Here is a 12,121-nt window from a genome sequence, read left to right as displayed (position 1 = left end):
GCCTCCGAGCATAAAACCTTGCCTCCGAGCATAAATCATTGCCTCCGAGCATAAAACCCTGCCTCTTAGCATAAATTCCTTGCCTCCGAGCATAAAACCCTGCCTCCGAGTATAAAATCCTTGCCTCCGAGCATAAATCATTGCCTCTGAGCATAAAACCTTGCTTCCAAGCATAAATCCTCGCCTCTGAGCATAAAACCATGATTTTGAGCATAGAAACAAGCCTCTGTGCAAAAACTCAGGCCTCCGAGCTAAAATTCCCTAGCATCTAAGCTAAAACCTTTCAACCTCCGTGCATAAACCATTTGCCTCTGAGCATAAAATCATCTGCCTCTGAGCAGAAAACCAACATTCCTAACAAACCAACCCTCTTATAATCCAACCTTCACCAAGTCATTTTCTCCATCCCGTTCTCTAAATCAATTTTGGGGCTAGTCAAAATGTGACGTCTGTTCAGCTTTGACATTCGCGCGATAAGCACGCTCTGCCAAAGAGGGGCATCTGTAGACACCCCATTTTGACTAAGCCCTAAACATTCCCGGCTCGTGCCAAATCCATCCGAATCTCAGCATTAGGGTCCCAAACTTCACCCTAGGCTGGATGAGGGTCTCTTCTAACCCCCTGCAAAATTTCATCGAGATCGGAGCTCGTTTGCCTAGTAAATGGACCGAAATAGTGTGTGTAGTGCAAATGAGGGGGTGGCCCACTAGGTTTTTCATTTTACCCCAAAATCCGTGTATTTGAAGGAAAATTCTAGTCATCCAAAGACCCTAAGTGCCCATGAATACATTTTTAGAAGCCTTAAAGCCCTAGAAATGTCCCGGCAAAATTCCAGAAAAATCCGACAAAAAAATTCACAAAAGACAAGCTGAGTTTGTGTAGTTATCAAAACAAGGGCGTGATTTAGCCAGTCAGATTCGCGCATTTGTGCGCTTATCAAATAGGGTGCGGATATCGGTTCGCAAAAATGCCTATAAATAGCACCTTAACCCTCATTTATTAAAAAAAAAAATCGCTAAGATCCGAGAGAGAAAACCTTTTCTCAAAAATCCAAACCCTCTTTTTCTCAGCCTACTTTCGTCTTCTCCGGTCGATCATCGGTCGGACTCCGGCCAAGAAGTGTTTGTGGTTGGGCATAGAAGTGTTTGATATTGTTTTCTTTTACTTTATTAGGCTATCCAGCGGCTGGTCTGGACTAATTAATGTTGTTTATCATTTTATGATCGCTATAGATTGTGTATTTTTTTTTATTGAAAATTCTTCTTTGCTTAGCACTTAATTTATTTTTATAAGAATAGAATGGAATTTGCGATTATCTGGTAACCTTTTCTTCTCTCTTTGATAGACTAACACAGTCTTATAGATTTCTGTTAAATTTCTTTAGATACTAGAATCCCCTCTCATTGCAAGGGCGATGAAGGCGATAGCCCAAGCCCATCTTAAATGGGAGAATTACTAAGTCTCAGTAATACCCTCTCCCTTCTCTTTCTTTCTATAGAGATTTCTTAGCCATTTTCTTGTAGGGCGATGAAAGTGATAGCCCAAGCCCATCCTAGGAGACTTGCCCAGTTTTGCTAGCATTTTTCTCTATCCTACCTCTGTGTCTAAGAGACTTACTTAGTCTCATTCTCTTACTAAACCTCCTCTTTGTGTGTCGTTTGGTTTTGGGAGAACACCCTACTCGGCTTGGCAGCATACCCCTACCCTTATGGGTATTGGGTTGCACATTTGTTGCACCCTAGGGCTAGGCAGCTGTCCGGCCCGGCTGGGTGTTTTACCTTTGCCAAATATGCACAAGGTCTCTTTTTCCTTATTACTTGTGAGCTTTATCTTAGTTTGATAGTCCACTAGCATAGGATGCTGTCCAACCCTTGCAGAGTCGTGATTCTGTCTTTTTTCCCCCGCAAAGCATAGGATGTTGTCCAACCTTTGCGGGATATTCAGGAGTCTGTCCTCCCTTTATGATGATAGGATTCTGTCCTCTTGTGTCAAAAACATCAAAAATATCTGAAAAATAAAAAATCTCAGAAATCTTGAGTCATTAGGAGAGTAGTTAGGAAAATCATTTCCGAACTACGTTGGCTTGATCCCTTTACACAGGGTACGTAGTGCAGCTTGGGATCCATATCCCAAGTCTAGCCAAACATTTAAAAATAAACATCTCAAACCTTCCAAAAATACAAAAATTCTTCAAAACCTTTTCAAAAAGATCTTCCTCTATAGTTAGGAGTCTATCCTAGCTGTTTGAGTGTTTTAGAGTTAGGAGTCTGTCCTAGCTGTTTGAGTGTTTTAGAATTAGGAGTCTGTCCTGATTTGTATTGATATGGTGTGTCCTGTCGTGTGAGTGTCCCCAGAGTTAGGAGGCCTCAAGTTGATTGGTTAGACACTTAGTCGAACCGATGGCTAGACTAGGAAGCATATAGTCAGCCCAGGGTTTTCTTTAGGATGCACAGCCTAGTTACGCATAGGATATAGGGCCCACCTGCATTAGCTTAAGGCTAATCAACTTGCATTAGTTAGGGCATATAGAGAGTCCTGAAAATTACAATTCACCTGAACTTAAGCAATCGTACAAAAAAGCTTTAAAAAATCAATCGAGTCTAGTGGATCGAGTATAGGATAGTGGTTCTATATGGTTAGGCATAGTAGTTTAGAATAAGGCATCGAACTACGTTGACTCCGATTCTTCCCGAGGCCGGGATACGTAGAGCAGCTGGGATGGACGGCCATCTTGGTCCGAGTCAGGTCGCATTAGAGTTAGGACTCATTTTGTCCAGTCATGTATAGAATTGAATTGTGTTGTGTGTTTTGCTGTGTTTTCTTACTTTCATGTACAAATCCTATACCTTTAGCTGTAGCATGCATTTGTTTGCACACCAGAACTCAGACACCAATTAGGTATGACACTCATAACCTAGTTATTCTTAGGCGACACTTCTTTCATTTCTTTTTTATGTGTGATTATTTTTCATCTCCGAGACATGCATGATCAGATAAACGTCTTCTCGGAGATATTTGTTCCTATTTCATATGACTTTCGCCCAAAACTCTTCAAAATCAATAATAAATGGCATTAGAGACCAGGTGCTTGCACTTGGGCAGATGAGGTGCTCCTTAGACCTTCCGAATTCGTAACCAGGCACGAACCTTCTTTTATATCTCTGGTTATCCGTTGCAACAGAGCATAGTATGGGATCCTTGGCCCACTTCCTTGGATGGCGACTCTTCTTTGTTTAAGGCACGCCTCGAATCTAAGCTAGTCCCCGAATGGAGAGGTATCTCACCTTTGTATCGCCACTCATGCTGTGAGAGGCACTTCTTTCGAAAGTTCCTTGGTAGAGCTCTCCATTCACGTGGATGATCCTGAGACTGTTCGTGTGGGGGCCCGTCCCTCGCCCCTCTCTTGGATCGGGGGGTCCACAGGCTGGCGACTCTGCTGGGGATTTCTTTCGAGATATTGCCTAACTCTGTTAAAAGGCCATTTGTTACTAACTTTGAAAAATTTTGGGCTAAAATCATTATAAATGGGAATTTAATCGATTAGAATCCAGGGGCACCAGATAGTTGTTTAAAATAAGGGATTCACACACTGCACAGCATACATCATTTTGTTCTTTATTTTCTTTTATTGATTTTCTTATTATTGGCTCCACGGGATAGATATAATGCGTGCCTCATGGGATATCACTATCCAGATGGTGCTGTTGTATCTATTTCCAAGCTATGCGCCAGTGCTGCAGTCGTAAACACTCGGTGTACTTGTGTTTACAGCAGCCGGTGAGCAATAAAGCATACTGTATATAACACTCGGTGTACTTGTGTTATATACTTAAAGTATGGATCATATGCATAGTACCTGATATATTGAGTCCGGAGCTCTACTTTCATTTTACATATATTATGTACATGGATATATTTGTTGATTTAGTAAAACCCAATTAGGATCTGCATGTGCATATATATATATATATATATATATATATATTACATTCATATAAGGACGAACATGTGTCGCTGACACATGTTGAAGCCTAGATTTAGGAACCATGTCCTATCCATAGATTACTGTAGTTCACTTTATGTGGCTACGGCGCAGTCCTAGTACACTCACATGTCTGTCTTGAGTCAAGTGTCTTGACTCTGCGGGATTATATTTAGGGTTGGTGCCCCTGGTTAGGATATATATGTATATATCTATATTTTGATTATTAGATTAGAGCCTACTCATTAGTGAGGCTTCCTTATCTAATCAAATCAGTCATATCAGTCCGTTCTTCGGATCTAGACCCGACCAGTGGCTTTTACTTGCCCTCTCATGGTTGTGGCCTATCTTTTGCTCTATTCATTGAGCTTTTTGTCCATATACCTTTTTGATTATAAGATCAGGACCTACTTTCTAGTAGAGATTCCTGGCTTGAATCAGTCAGTCGTGTATATTCATCTCTCAGATCTAAACCTAGCTAGTGGCTTCTACTTGTCACACTCATAGCTATGGTTTATTCCTTGACCCAATGATGATAAATATTACCTGTTTTCGTCCTTCAAATTCAAACCTCATTTATCCATTATTTTGTTGTATTACTCAAATTATTGTTCGTCATGTCTCAGATATGGTCGATAGCTTGTCTGCTGTCTCTATGACCATAGTCTATCATTATTGATCTTCTTGATCGTACATTTTGTCGTCCATCTTTCAGATTTAGATCCGGTCTATGATCTACTTTTGTCATTTTATGACCGTGGTCTCTTCCCTGAGTTTCTTATCATCAATGGAACATTTGATGTCGCCAATTATATCCTTCTTGTGATTAATGGTTAAGTCCATCCTTATTCTTTGTTTATTCCAAGTTATTCTCCATTCCCTGATTATCCCATTCTAATCTTTGTGTTTAGGTTAAAATTATGGCGAATAATGTGTTGAAAGGCTGGATAAGCGAGACTATTAGGGCTCTTCCGCTAGAATCTTCGGACAGGAGTATGGCTGATCGGTTCATCTGTACCTTCAATCATTTGAGTGTATCCGATATAAATTGGAAGTTTCTCCAAGCAGCCGCTGGATTATGGGATCCTAATCTTCATGTTTTTCGATTTGGATCCTTCGAGCTTTGTCCTATATTCGAAGATTGGTGTGCTTTATTAGAGCTCCCAACAGACGGACTTTGGATACAATCTTCGAACATAGATTCCTCTCATTCCCTTTTTTGCAAGCTATTCAAAAATCAAACCGTTGATGCACTTTCATGCTTAACGGATACGTGTGTGCAAGTTCAAAACCTCATCACCCTTTTTTCTGAAAACGTCGATCCTACTAACTCTCGTTTTCAGAGTTGTCGACGCAATGCTTTAATTTTTAGTGTCTTTGCGCGATATGTCATTCGGAAAAACCCTCGTGTTGCTCCGTTAACCTTGTTAACTGTGGTAGACCAAATTAACGAAGGGAGGAATCCCATTCCTACCATGTTAGCAGAGGCCTTTTTGGGACAAGATCTTATTGCTTTCCAAAATATCAAAGACAATTTCTGTGGGTGTGTGAAGTTGTTGTATGTCTGGCTTGGTGAAAAATTTCAAATTCTTCAGCGACAAAGTCAAAATCCGTATATCCTGAAGAATTTCCGTACATGGAAACCAATAGCCAATCAACCTCAGTCTATCGATGAATGGCACAATTGGTTACAACATGTAGAGGAGAGCCAGTTTCGCTGGGTAAGTCATTCATGTTTCCACGTTTTTACTAGCACTTACCCGCATTCATTTGTTTACCTCATGGGTACCGAGAAATCTTCATTTTATGCGCCCATGCGAGTTCTCCATCAGATTACGGGAATTTCATGTCCTCCCGGAATCATAGTCCCTCCTCTTTGTGAAGATCTCACTCCTGATCTCATCCGATCCATTGTGGCTGCTTGGGGGAACAAAAATATGGAAAGGAGGTTCGGTTTATCTCACAAATTCTGACGTGGAGAAATATCAGAAGAGCCTGCAAGCAGGAGAGCTCGGATTGAAGAGCCTTAAAGATTCATATAATGTTTTGTTATCTTGATTTCTGCAGTTCCCATTATTGTCAGTCTGCTTATCCAGTTGTGATCAAAGATTAATATTTCCATCTATTGTAATCACAATTTGAATTTTATTAATGAAAGTGTGTTTCTGTTTCTCTTATCACTGTTTGATCAAAATCGTTTATCTCGATTATCAAAATTTTAATCTAGTGTTTATATTTCCATATCAGGATTCTTGATTGAGCAGCCATTGCTCCTAAGAAAATCCTCGTTTCAAAATCAACCTGGTCCCGTCAGTCCGCTGATTCCAGGCTGAGTCGATTTTCTGCCTCACCAATTTCTTTTACCTCCTCTGCATTACCTTTCTCTAATTTCCAAGAAATTCCTTCACCCGTCCAATTTGCACCTGAACCCATTGCGGAAAATGGAAATAATGCCCTTGACACCAATGAAATGATGAAAGTTATCCTGGCGCAATTGGGCACCATCAATGAAGAGATTGCTCGCATGAAAGCTGATAGAAGTTCTACTTCTAGAGAGAATGCCCCCCAGCATCCTTCAGTTATACCTCCTCCGCCTCCTATGATGAGCCGACCAACAGTGTTCGCTGTTGAGGATGACCTTGAGGATGAGTAGTATGCGGAAGAGAACTGTCTCCCTCCCGCAGATAGAGCCGATAAAGGAAAAGGATTAGTGGACAGATTGGATAAGCTGACCCAGGAAATGGAGAACATAAAGTTTCAAGGCCCGAAGAAGCTAAACATGGCTGACTTTATGATATACCCAGGGGTCACGTTACCGCCGAGGTTTAAAGTGCCAGACATGGACAGATATGATGGGACAGGATGTCCCAGAAGCCATTTAATGTCAGTTCTTCCGCTGCTGCAGCAACATGGGCTGTCTCCGGAGCAAGTTGCTCTTTTATTCCCTCGATCTCTCATCGGAACCGCGAAGAAGTGGTTTCTGAGTTTGAAATCTGAAGAGATCCGAACTCTGGAGGATATTGCCAATAGATTTGTTGAGCAATTCTCCATGGAGGAGGGAATAGATGTGACAAAAAGAGATCTGAAGGCGCTGAAACAAGGGCACAATGAAACCTTCACTTCTTTCATTCGCCGATGGAGGCGTAAAGCGGCGCAGATGACACATCGATTATCAGATGCCGATCAAATTAAGATTGTTGTCAAGAACCTATCCCCGCAATACTATCATCACATGGCTATTTAGTATTTTCTGGACTTCAACCATGTGATAAAGACAGGAACTCAAATCGAAGATGCTTTGTCCAAGGGACTAAGATCAAGACCTTCGTCTGATGTGAGAGAGGGAAAAAGACCTATTGTGGCACCGAAGGAGGTGCACAATGTTAACTATGCCAGGCCTCCCAGTTATGCCAGACCACCGGGTTATAACCGACCGCAATCCAGAGCAGTGACCGAGGTCAGAAGGCCGATGGAAAAGAAGGTCTTTCGTCAGTTCGACCCTCTCCCTTACTCCTTATCAGTGGCTTTGAAGAAGTTATTGAGAGATAAAAAGATTACTCTGTTGGAACCTAGAGAGCTTCCCAACCCTTTTCCCAAGTACTGGAGGAAGGACCAGTACTGCGATTATCATCAGAGTTCAGGACATTTGACTGACAAATGCATGGCTTTAAGACACAAGATCCAAGACATTATAGAAGCAAAGGATCTTGCCGTTGAAGCACCAAACGTCACTCGAAACCCATTACCTACACATGCAGTCCCTCCCCCAAATGTGTATGCTATCTTCACTGAAGAAATCCTTTTAGATCACTCCCGTATTTGTGCTGTTATTTCTGATAGACCGTATGTTCTGAGATGGGATGATGAAGATGAAATGATCGAAAATAAGAAACCTTACATACTGTCCCCTCTAGATGAAGGATTAACAGGATCCTCTGAGTGTTCTTGTTCTTATGTCCTCAAGAGTGAGGAGGAAGAAGAGATGAAAGAAAAGGTCCCCTATGTTTTGAGACTAGAGGAAGAAGACTTGTTGCTTCTAGAGGATCAGTGTGACGAGCTCCGTCATGTCACACGTGGTGGTCGAGTCTTTAAGCCAGTTGAACTCAGAGCTGAGAATCCTGCTGAAATAGCCCGAGCATCAGAAAATCAGAGGCAAAGACAGACTGTAGAAGAAGAAGAAGACAACTTGTTGAAACAATTGAAGAAAACACAAGCTAATGTTTCAATTTGGGGTTTGTTAATGGCATCCCCAAAACACCGACAAGTTGTACTCCGAGAGCTTAACGCATCCCAAGTGTCAGTCGAGATTACTCCTGACGAACTAGTCAGTCTAGTTGCCATGGCAAGGGCCTCCAAGACTTTATCCTTCACTGATGAGGATTTGCCTCCGGAGGGTAGAGATCACACTCGACCTCTCAGGATTACCATAATCTGCAACAAGAAAAGGGTACCTGGAGTGCTAGTAGACAACGGGTCTGCTCTAAACGTATGTCCCCTGAGCACCGCTATTACTTTGGGATTTGGGCCCAACAACTTCATACCATCTGAGCAAGGCATACTAGCATACGATGGTACGAGAAGAGACGTGATCGGGATACTGGCCACCGATATCGAAATAGGGGGAGAAACCTTTGAGGTTGAATTCCAAGTACTCGATATAAAGACTTCTTTCTTCCTTCTTCTGGGCCGACCTTGGCTGCACAAGGTCGGAGTTATTCCTTCAACTTTGCATCAGAAGTTGAAATTTGTTAGGAATAACAAAGTGATAACAGTCCGAGGAGACCCTGAGCTGGAAGTTGGACAAATAACATCTGAACTGAGCACTGAAAAATCAAGAGATGTTAGTTTAACCGGCTTTTCATTAGAAGTCTCTACGATCGCCTTTGAGGAAGCAATGAATGAAGAAATAACGTTTCTCTCAAGCACAAACACTCAAGTAGTAAAGATAATGAGAAAATATGGTTATGTCCCAGGAGCTGGCCTGGGAAGAAATCTACAGGGCCCAACTGAGTGGCCAGAGTTGAAAGCAGTTGATGGCTTATTCGGGTTAGGATATCAGCCAACCCAAAAAGAGGTTCAAGAAATGAGAAGGTATATGTTGAAGTGGGCTGAATGCCGTCGTCGAGGTATAGAATTTCCGACAGGATCGTACAACATGATTATGAACGGCCGATTCAGAAGAGAAGGGGCAGACTGTCCGTTCTATGGTTTTCCTGAGACCTGGTGTGATAAGACTGGGAAGAGGCTTCCAGGGTTAGAGATCTTCTTCACAGATGAGTTATCAGAAGATTTTTACAGTGAGCAGATTGCCTTGACAGCGATAGCAGAAAAACCAGCTACAGATTGGGCGGAAAATATTGAGCCGCATCTCCTAGACTCCCTGTATCAGGTTGAGGCCCCAATCATCGCTATGATTGGAGAAGATGTGCCTTTCATGAGCTCCAAAGATTGCATTACTCCAACTACTGGACCTTTAGACAATTGGACCGCACAGGTTATACCCCAAGTAGTCCTCCAGTATAGCCCAGTCCTTTCAAAAGAGTCAGTCATTTCAAAATATGTGTCAGTTTCTAAGTTCAACCCAAAGTCTGTCATTTCTAACTTTTCTTTTGATGCAGGTACCATAGGGGTTGGAGTGGTTCTCGGAGATGGTGAAGAGTCAGTCCCTGTCGAGTCTCAGTCAGAGGATGTTTTCGCTGATTCTTCATTTCTACATAGTCCTGTCTATGTTGATACTGATGTCGACATGTCATTTCATTTGAATTCTGAGTCTGTAACGCCCGTTGTGGGTGAATCATTTGATGTAATCATCAATTCCGCAAAAGAAATAAAAGACCCAGTTGTGTACGATCCTGTCTTTATTTCTAATTCTGTTTTTGATTCTGCTTCAAAGCCTGATCAAGTAATTAATAATAAACAAGACTCCCTCTCAAACGAGGAAGCCGACGAAACTCCCCTTGAAATCAAATACATGATTCAACAAGAGGAGATTCGCCGAGCAAAACCACTCGAAGAAGAAATTGAAACTGTAAATATAGGTGATGAAACCTTAATTCGGGAGATTCGGATTGGCAAAACTTTATCTCTTGAGGAGCGCGAATAATTAATCACCTTGCTAAAAGAGTTTAAGGAGGTCTTTGCTTGGTCTTACGATGACATGCCGGGATTGAGCGAAGATATCGTCCAACACAGATTACCTCTAATCCCTGGCATCAAGCCGAAGAAGCAAAAACTCTGAAAACTCAAGACAGAATGGGAGTTAAAGGTTCATGATGAGGTGAAGAAACTACTCGAAGTAAAATTCATTGAAGTAGTGGAATATCCCGAATGGCTTGCAAATATAGTTCCTGTGCCCAAGAAAGATGGAAAAGTCAGGATGTGCGTTGATTTCAGAGATCTGAATAAGGCAAGCCCAAAAGATGATTTTCCTCTTCCGAACATCGATATCCTGGTAGACAACACTGCTGGACATGCTCTGTTATCCTTCATGGATGGGTTTTCAGGCTACAATCAGATCAAGATGGCGCCTGAGGATATGATGAAGACGGCATTTATTACTCAATGGGGTACGTACTGTTACCGAGTAATGCCGTTTGGTCTCAAAAATGCTGGAGCTACCTATCAGAGGGCTGCGACAACTCTTCTTCATGACATGATCCACAGAGAGGTCGAGGTCTATGTAGATGACATGATTGTCAAAGGAAGGACTCGACCAGAGCATACAATTGCCTTGAGAAAATTCTTCGAGCGAATCAAAAAATACCAACTCTGCCTGAACCCGAATAAATGTGTATTTGGGGTTACGTCAGGAAAGTTGCTTGGATTCATGGTCAGCAAGAGAGGAATTGAGGTTGATCCTCAAAAGATTAAGGCAATTCAAGAAATGGCACCCCCAAAGACAGAAAAGCAAGTTAGAGGTTTTCTTGGAAAGGTTCAATATTTGAGGAGTTTCATATCTCATTTGACTATGACATGTGAACCCATATTCAAATTGTTGAAAAAGAATTCTTCCAAGAAATGGAATGATGAATGTCAGGAAGCATTTGAGAAAGTTAAACGATGTTTATCTTTGCCTCCTGTCTTATCACCTGTCATTCCTGGTCAACCGTTGCTGATGTACTTATCCATTACGGATACAGCAATGGGTTGTATGCTTGCTCAGCAAGATATAGGATCTAAGAAGGAGAAGCCTATCTACTACATCAGCAAGAAAATGCTAGAGTACAAGATAAAGTACACTATCTTGGAAAAGACTTGTCTAGCATTAGTCTGGGCGACTCAAAGGCTTAGACATTATCTCTTATCGAATAAGGTATTTCTGCTTTCACGGATGGATCCGTTGAAGTACTTATTCGAGAAGCCCGCCCTTACAGGAAGAACTGCAAGGTGGTTGCTATTGTTATCTGAGTTTGACATCACATACGTCACTCAGAAATCCGTCAAAGGACAGGTTATTGCTGAGCAGCTAGCTGATGCTCCTGTTGAGGAGAATTCTTTTCTGAAGGCTGAGTTTCCTGATGAAGAGATCATGGAACTTGAAGAAGAGATTCCAAGTACCAGATGGACAATGTAGTTTGATGGAGCCGTTAACAATCGAGGACAAGGAATATGAGCAGTGCTTGTATCTCCCAAGAGAGAATACATCACGATATCCATCAAGTTACAATTCGAATGTACAAATAACATGGCAGAGTATGAAGCTTGTATCGCAGGACTTGAGGCAGCTTTAGCTTTGAAAATCCAAGAGATAGATGTATTTGGGGATTCTATTTTGATAATTTGCCAAACCAATGGTAATTGGAAGACAAGAGAATCAAAATTGATCCCGTATAATTTCTATCTCGAATCTCTGGCTAAGAAATTCAAAAGTATCACGTTTACTCATCTGTCGAGAATCAAGAATCATTTTGCAGACGCCTTGGCTACCTTAGCCTCGATGTTGGATATTTCTGAGACAATGGAGGTCCAGCCTTTAGCTGTCAGGTTGCAATGGGCTCCAGCGCATGTAAATGTCATTGAGATATCAGCACGATGTCCAGATGGAAAACCGTGGTATACAGACATCAGAAATCTCATTTCAGGTAACGGGCATCCGCTTGAAGCTTCCAGCAAAGAGAGAAAAACTCTTCAGAAATTTGC

Source organism: Tasmannia lanceolata, unplaced genomic scaffold (assembly GCF_043159265.1).
Source record: "Tasmannia lanceolata isolate RefF3 unplaced genomic scaffold, GAP_Taslan_0.1 ptg000025l, whole genome shotgun sequence".
NCBI classification, from domain to species: Eukaryota; Viridiplantae; Streptophyta; class Magnoliopsida; order Canellales; family Winteraceae; genus Tasmannia; species Tasmannia lanceolata.
Note: the sequence above shows the minus strand (reverse complement) of the source record.